Source organism: Crocodylus porosus, unplaced genomic scaffold (assembly GCF_001723895.1).
Source record: "Crocodylus porosus isolate Cpor-Errol unplaced genomic scaffold, CroPor_comp1, whole genome shotgun sequence".
Taxonomy (NCBI): Eukaryota; Metazoa; Chordata; order Crocodylia; family Crocodylidae; genus Crocodylus; species Crocodylus porosus.
The window spans coordinates 31,271,355-31,279,296 of record NW_017728917.1 but is presented as its reverse complement, the minus strand read 5'-3'; the positions used below and the strand labels follow the sequence as shown (position 1 = coordinate 31,279,296).

Below are 7,942 nucleotides of genomic sequence, written 5' to 3'. Positions count from 1 at the left end.
GGGTGCTGGGGGAGCAAGGGGGGGTCAGGGGGCTCATGCACAGACCCCCATGCAGTGTGGGGCAGTGGAGGCCAGGAGAGATCACCCCCCAACCCAGCATCACCTGATGAGTGGGGTTTTTTTTAAAGCATGGGGAGCTGGAGTGGACAGGGAAGCCATGGTGGGGGCTGGGGGAGCAGGCAGGGGATGGGGCCTGGCAGGGGTCCCCCCATGGTCCCCTCCCCTCTCCCCCAGCTCCTCCTCACACCCTTACTTACCAGCTCCGAGTCTGGCTGTAGCTCCCTGCTGCATCCACCAGGGACTGTCTGAATCATCAGAGCTCTCCAAATCTTCTCCAAAGATTCGGAGAGCTTTGAATCAATTCAGACCTTTTAATTGGTCCCCTGATTTGATCCAGATTCAGAGATTTGGCCACCAAATTGAGCTGAATCTCCTCCGAATCTAATCACCACCCGAAGCTTCACATAGCCCTACTGTCACCCAGAGTGTCAAGGGGATAGCAGAGCTTTCCCCATGAAATAGGATTTCTTGTTGGCATATGTCTCAGCTCAGGCTTCTGAAGTCTCTTTATAGCAAATCAACAAACAAGCATTTTGCTGTGCCTATCCTGCACATAGGTCCTATTTTAGGTACATCGCTTAACTCTCTAGGCATCTCTAGGTTGCACTGGTCAGGGGTTGGTCCTATGTTTCTACAATGAGTAGCACAATCGAACCATAACATTGTGTATTGCCTGTAGACACTCTTGTAATACAAAGTATCTGGTGTCTTAAGACCTTCAGAGGAGTCCAATTAATTCCACTAGAATGGAATTAATCTAGTTTTTTACATCCTTTTGGCCATTAATAAACATTATCCCAATAATAATAATAATGGGAAAAGCATGTTGGGACTGACCTCTTGGAACCCATGCTTAGCTGTGCTATGTTGCTTGACTTGAGAGTTAAGATTATCTTTCAATACCCTGGCCATTAAAATATGTTCTCTGTTAGCTTAGTCCTGAGGGTTGCAATGGTTGCTGAGGGAACCTGCTTTATACTCTTATACTTATAAGAGTATAACCTGCCTTATACTCTTCTTGGTCCCACAAGTCTTCCTCTTCTGGATGCCTAATGGGCCAGCTTTGAGGGAAGGCCTGGAGAAGTTATTGACTAAAAGGCTGGAGGTCCTTCTCCTCCCCTATCCATGCCTAATTTTGATTTTTTTTAACCTGAATGAATTTCAAAACTTTTGTGTATACTTGGGTGATATTTCTTCTCCAGGGTTACTGCCGGCTAGAGCACACTAAGTAGGTTGGGAAAGATTGAATCACAAACTGTGAATAAATAGCAAAAATTGCTGTTGTCTGGCTATGTATATGTCATTTAGATTTTTAAGCTAACATAGGATTTAGCCCTGTGTGTCTCAAAGTCATTCAGGATGTAGACACACCAAAGCTTGAAGCTCTTTTGAAAAGGGAATATTTTAAAAGGATAGCAGCTGGCATGTTCTAATTGTTATGTGTGAATAAGCTGAGAACAATTCAAATGCAGCAAACCTACTTTGGCAAACAAGATTCTTTGGGCAAATGTGATATTTTTTATTAGACCAACTAAATTCCTTGAAAAATTCTTTTTTTTGCAAGCTTTCAGGCACAAACACCATTCATTAGGCATAGGAAGAGTCTGCTGGTATGTGTTCTTTCCTACGTGGAATAGAAGCCAATAGGCAAAATGGCAAGTTGTATTTCTGACATTGGATCACACCTGAAGCACTTTTTATAGAAACAAAGAGGCACAAATAAGTTTAGCTTTTGCATTTTTTTCCATTCCTAACCTGTATTTCCATACCTGACCTGTTAGTGAAAATATACAGGGATTTGGCAGGACTTGTGATAAATAGCTTGTCAGTGTTTGACCGCCCGCCATTTTATGCCTTTTGAAAAGATCCTCATTATCTTCTAGTAGGAAAGATTACCATAAATGCCTGCATGTAAGCGGTTTATTAACTTGATGTTACATTACAGGGTAGAATAAGATGAGGGAATCATGCAACAAATCTTATGTGGATGAAGTGCACTTCCAGAGATCTGGCAGAGGCCAGTGCCCGTTTTATGCTTTAGAACATGTCATATGATCAAAATAATTTCTGTGGGTGACTTCTTGGGCTCTCAACAATTTCCTCTTCTTTCACTGAAAGGCACTGTTGATCTCATTTTAGAAGTATTATTATTTGGTGACTTGCCAGAAAGATCTCAGTGGTTCTGTGTTGAGAAAAAAAATTTCTCATCTATTAAAATACAAAAAAGGCTCTGTCATAAAAATCTAAAACAGCATCCTAATGTAAATGCCTGCATGCAGATAGATAGGAAAAAAAAATTTTTGTTAGATGTATGAGCTGAGTGAGAGGCCTTTCAGACCATACCAGGACAATATTTGTTAACAACAGCATGTTGCAACTGTGCACACAGATCCTTCTAGTTTTCCTCTTTTGGTTCTTCTGTAACAGCCAGTTCTCCCATATGCCTGTGGCAAATAAGGTAGCCGTCATAGAGGACAGGTCAGTTGTCCTCTGTCCGCTATTGATACAAACCCAGATGCCTTTATGTCCTCTATTTTTCTCTTAAAGGCATCGGGTTTCCTATCAATAGAGGACAGAGTAGCTGAAAACTGGAATGTCCTCTATGATGGCCACCCTAGCGGTAAATGAAAATGGCAAATATTGCTTAATGCAAAAATATATGCATTAAATGTCACTCATCTAAAAGTAGTCTGATCATATAAATAATACTCTCGTTAACGTTTATCAAGTTAAAACAAGTACATGAAAACAAATCTCTGTCAGGACTGCTGGGGCATCACCATAATAACTACAGCCTGGTAATGAGATCAGGATTAGCTGGATATTAGTGCTTCTCCTGTAGCTCTGCCTATTAAGAAGAAAGCTGTATTAAATTTAGACCTGGGTGCTAAGTAGAGATGTCCTACTCTGCATCTACCAAGTTGAGGCTTGCCTAAATTGTTTTTCAGCAACTGTATGGAGCACCAATCATAATATCCTGTGTACAGGTATTATGCATGGAACTTAAAACTTGTACTTGGAATGTGATATTTGGGAAGTTAGCATGAGTTTACTACTTCTTCAAGCAATTAAGCATCACGCATTAGGCCAGTGATTCTCAATTACATTGCTGTGGCACCCTGGGGTGTCAAATGTTTTGACCTGTTGTGGTCTTTTATTTTAGAGAAGAATTGCTCTATTTTTCAGTCAAAAATGAGTGAAAGCTAAGAGCTGGCATTTTCTAAGAGGTGCATTGAGTCTAAAAAAGTTGAGAACCACAGTATTAGGGCTTGGTTAGCCAATATATTTGGTCTTATGGCCTCATGGATATTCTGTTACAGAGTTCTGTGATGTGGGGTTCTGAAGAACCCAGAAGGACTAGACTTCTTTCTTTCATCAATATTATTTTAGTTGTCAGACCTGTGTGTGGTTTCAGTTAAACTGAACTTAAGGCTTACTCTTAAAGTGAATTGTTTTCTATCTCTGTCTTGTATTCTTTACAGTTACCCCAACACAACACCCAGTTGTTCTAAGATGTTGTTCTTTCCAACTGTTATTTAGTGCCCTTTATCTGACTCCATTAATACTTTTTTTAATGTCCCAGTGGAGAATTACAGTTTTTAAATAACCATTGGCACTAATTTTGCTCTTGAGACAAAGAGCAATTGGTGCTGTTTCATCATTTTTGTTTTTCAGGTCTTGAGGTGTTCCAAAATTCCAGAATCAGAAATAGTGATATTTTTCTCCAAGGTGACTACCGTAGATTTGCAAATACATCTTATATCTTTATAACCAAATAGAAGTGTCTAGGTGGTAGCTCAAGGTTTATACTGTCACCATTACACATGGAGTACAACAGACCTGACAAGAGAATGTCATTGGGAGAATTTCATTAGCTAGGGACATACATCTTTCTGGTAAGATTCCTGGCAATATAAACATAATATTAGTTGTAACTGTCTGCAAAAATTCATGGTACATGTGGTGGAGGATGCAAAGGGGGTGGGGATGGTGAAGGACCACATGAAGCAAATACTGGGTAGTTTAACATGTTGTTGACAGGGTGTAATATAATGCATTTCTAGAATTTAGTGTGATAAGTATAACTAAGGTGAAAAATTCCTACTATTTCCGTGAAGCAGTTATAGTAAAAGGCAAAGTGTGGTAGTTATCTTCATTGCAAGCTTGGGTTAAAAAAACCTGAAGGATGTAGTAAGATAGCAGGTCCTTTACCACCTGTCTGGATATTTGAGAGCTGGATGACTCAGTAGCATTGATAATAGTATAAGGACACTTTTATTGCTTGCCCAATAGTTTGACTATCCAGGTCACTAATGACAAAGGGCTGCCAAGTGACAGCTGTTTGAGGGTTCCTGCCAGTTCCTAATGGATAGTTGTTCACCTGAAGAAACAACACCTATAGAAAGGGTACTAATTAGCAACTCATTGGCAATCTGAGTGGCTGGGGACAGCCTCCTTTGAGGTTCCTTCAGCTCAGCCCTTCAGTACATTAGCAAAGTAATGGGCAAGCATGTGTTGATACTGTGTAAGTATTGTTGCTGGTTTCTGGCTGTGTATATTCACAGCTGTCTTTCTAGCACCTTTTATAAGAATTAAATTATCATCTTCTGAAAATGAATGTATTAATACCAGAATGTGTTCTCTAAATACTGTATTGACAGAGTAATTCATTCTAAGCCAAGACTGTAAAGGTTTAAAGCTAATTAAGCTGGCTCAAAAATTTCCCTTCTGTCTTTGAGACTCATTTGTTATGGTACTAAGTACAATGACTAAGATTTCTGTTGGCTTATTAGGATCTATACAAAATCTTGTATTTATCTTTCTAATATGAAAAACCAGGCTGGGTGACATGCACGATTCAAATGTGGGTGCATCCAGGAGTTCAAATTAGGATTAGATTCTCACACCCTACATCTTCAGGTAACAAAAAAACAATTTTCTGATGCAAGTGACTGAATAATAAAAGCATGTGAATGATTTCAGAAACTTCCTTATTGTGACATCACCTCAATTCTTCTCTTGCTATGATGTACATTAACATGTACATCAGACTAAATTGTATCCAGGAGGAAATAATTTCTCAAATTACTGAGAATGATGTAATGAAATAAAATGAACAGTAAGGCTGCCAAAGTATCAGAAAGTGTTTCCTGTAAGATAAATGAAGGAGAGAAATAACTGTCTGACCCAGCAGAATGTTCTCAGCCTAATATAGGTCATCTCTGCAAGCTTACAAAAGGTTCTGACTCATACAGTTGTTGAGCTTGGTTCCACTGTGATAAGATTTGTTAGAGTAGAAAACTGAGCTCTAACATTCATCTGTAATTTTAATGAATGGCAGGAGGCAGGACAGATGTCTCATCTGGTAACGTCTCAGAATAACAGATCTTTTAAATGCTTTGAAAATGGAAAAATGCTAAGGGTTACTGCCAACTTTTAGCAAAACTAAAAAGGAAAAAATCATTCCTTTGCATCTTCCATACTCTGCAAAAGATGAATTCTGATACTAAATAAAAGCAGATTTCCAGTAGTGATACTCTTCTTTCAGATTTTGGAACTATCATGCCATACAGAACTTTGGATGTCTTTCGGATAATGGGTGTGGGCTGTTGTCATGAGACTATGTTGGCCACTGAATAAAGGGCCAAGTTCTCTTGTAGTCTTCCTAGGGCCTGGGACTGCCTGTGGGTTTGTAGGAGGACTCTTTCTAGCACAATTTAGGACCCTCTCAAAAATCCCAATCCAAGTATTTTATTTCATGTCTACAGCTCTGATCTATTTTGGATGTAAATTTCCTTTAAGGAATATTAGAGTTTGTTAAATACAATCCTGAAGGAAACTCAGTAAATTCAGAGCTCATTACACTACCACCATAGTCAACAAGAAATAATTATGGTCACAAATACAGATGAGAGAATGAGTGGCTAGACTGCAGTAATCCAGAAAAGGACCTAGGGTTAGAATAGACCATAAACTGAATGTGAATAAACAGTGTGTTCTTGTTGCTAAGAAAGCCGATGGCATACTGGGATATATTAACTTTAGTGTCACTGGCTGTCACGGGGCGGGACCCAGGAGTGGCCGTGATCTCTCTTAGTGCCCCCTACCATGCCAAGTCAGTGTCAATGCACCCTCGTTCTTGCCCGCCACGTTTTTGATGTCATTAGTGTTATGGGAGGCTGCCTTTTTGACCCCTTGAACACGTTACCCTGATGTATCCTGGTCTGTGCCCCGTCTTAGCTGACTCCATGCCCTAAAGCCTTCAGGGCTACGCTTGGCTCCTACTACCCCCAATACCATGCCCCAAGCCTCTCAGATGTACCGGACATTGACTAGTCAATCCCTTACTGCCCCTCGCAGTGGCCCCTTGCTTGCCTTACTATAGCCCATGTCCTCACAGACCCCCTCTGGGCTCCTCTCAGTTACCTGCACCCTCGCGGGTTCCCTGGGCACATCTTCCCCTGGCCTCTCTCGTGGCCATTTAGCCTGTGCCCTCACAAGCGCTCCCTGGTATCTCTCTTCTCACAGATGCCCGTGTTCCCTGTGGACGTTCTCTGGCCTCTTTTGCAGCTGTGCTCACACCGGGGCTCTCTCCCATGATCCCGCCTGCACTGGGGCCCTGCCTCACACTCAGGGCTCAGGTGGCCATAGCCGTGCCTGACCCCAAATCCCCTCCCTGGGGCTTCTTGCCTGCGCGTCCTCCCTGGGGCTTCTTGCCTGCCCTAGGGCCTTTCTCTGCACTTGGGGCTCAAGTGGCTGTAGCCGTACCTGGCCCCTAAATCCCCTCCTCGGGTCTATCACTCCTGTGGGGCTCAGGCGGCCTCGACTTTACCTGGCCCCAACGCAATGTGCCCCTTCTCAGGGCTGGGGTCAGTGCACCCCTAAATGCTGTGCCCTATCTGGCACTGGGGTCCCCACACCACTGTACCTGGCCCCTATGAGGCCTCCTCCAACCCCTATTACCCTCACCCTGTCCTCCGGTGTAACAACAAACAACCAAAAGCCTTAACATGAGCCCATCGGCTTCAACTCAGAACTAAGCCTCCTCGCTAAATGCAAACCTCTAAGCCACCTGGCTAATCATCAATCAAACCCTTACCAGGGCTTTCTCCACCCAGTTCTCAAACCGAAGCTGTTCAGGCCATCAAGCTTCTCTAGGCTGCCTACTCTAGCAGAGCTCCTTCTCCCTTGGATGTTAGTGGGGAACTGCCTGCTTGGCCTCAGCCTAGGCTGTTTATATAAGCTAGGCCCTGCCCCCTTCCAGTCAGCTGACTAAACTGCAGTTGCCCCGGCAACCAGCACCTGTACCTTTCCCTAGGAGCAGAGCACTTCACTGCCCTGCGACACTGGCAAATCAAGGGGAATGATTCTTCTATTCCATTCAGCACTGATGAGCATCAAAATCATAGTTTGGAGTGTTAACAGAATTTGCAGGTATTAACACACATTACCTGACAGAGGTTGCAACATGAATGCTCCTGCTATGACTCCCACTTGTGTCGGCAGGATAGAGCCTCAGACTATGCAACAGCTGCTGTAATGCCCACTATTGAAGGCACATATACAATGAAAGAGCTCACAAAATACAATAAACTAGGACAAGCATGCATAACACAAGGTCAAATGGTATTGTGGAAGAAATCAAACTTCGCATTGTGGTTGAATCAGAACTGACAGAGCCAGCTTTTCTTTACTTAAGGCTATACTGTGATCACAGGGAGGATTCCATACAGCAAGGGGAATCGCTCACTCGTCTGTTTCAAAGGATTTCTCAGACTCTCTAAGTTTACAAGCGTATTTATACTAAAGACAGAGAAAGAGATAAAAAATACATCTTGGAGAAACAAAACAATAGTAAATTACACAGAAACTTAGAACGTTT

The 7,942-nt window shown here is 42.3% G+C and overlaps 1 long non-coding RNA gene across 1 annotated transcript in view; it reads left to right on the top strand.

Annotated features, from left to right (window-relative positions):
- LOC109311407 overlaps nucleotides 1-7,942 on the top strand; it is a 17,530-nt gene that overhangs the window by 7,876 nt on the left and 1,712 nt on the right. The gene's annotated exons all lie outside the window — the stretch shown is intronic.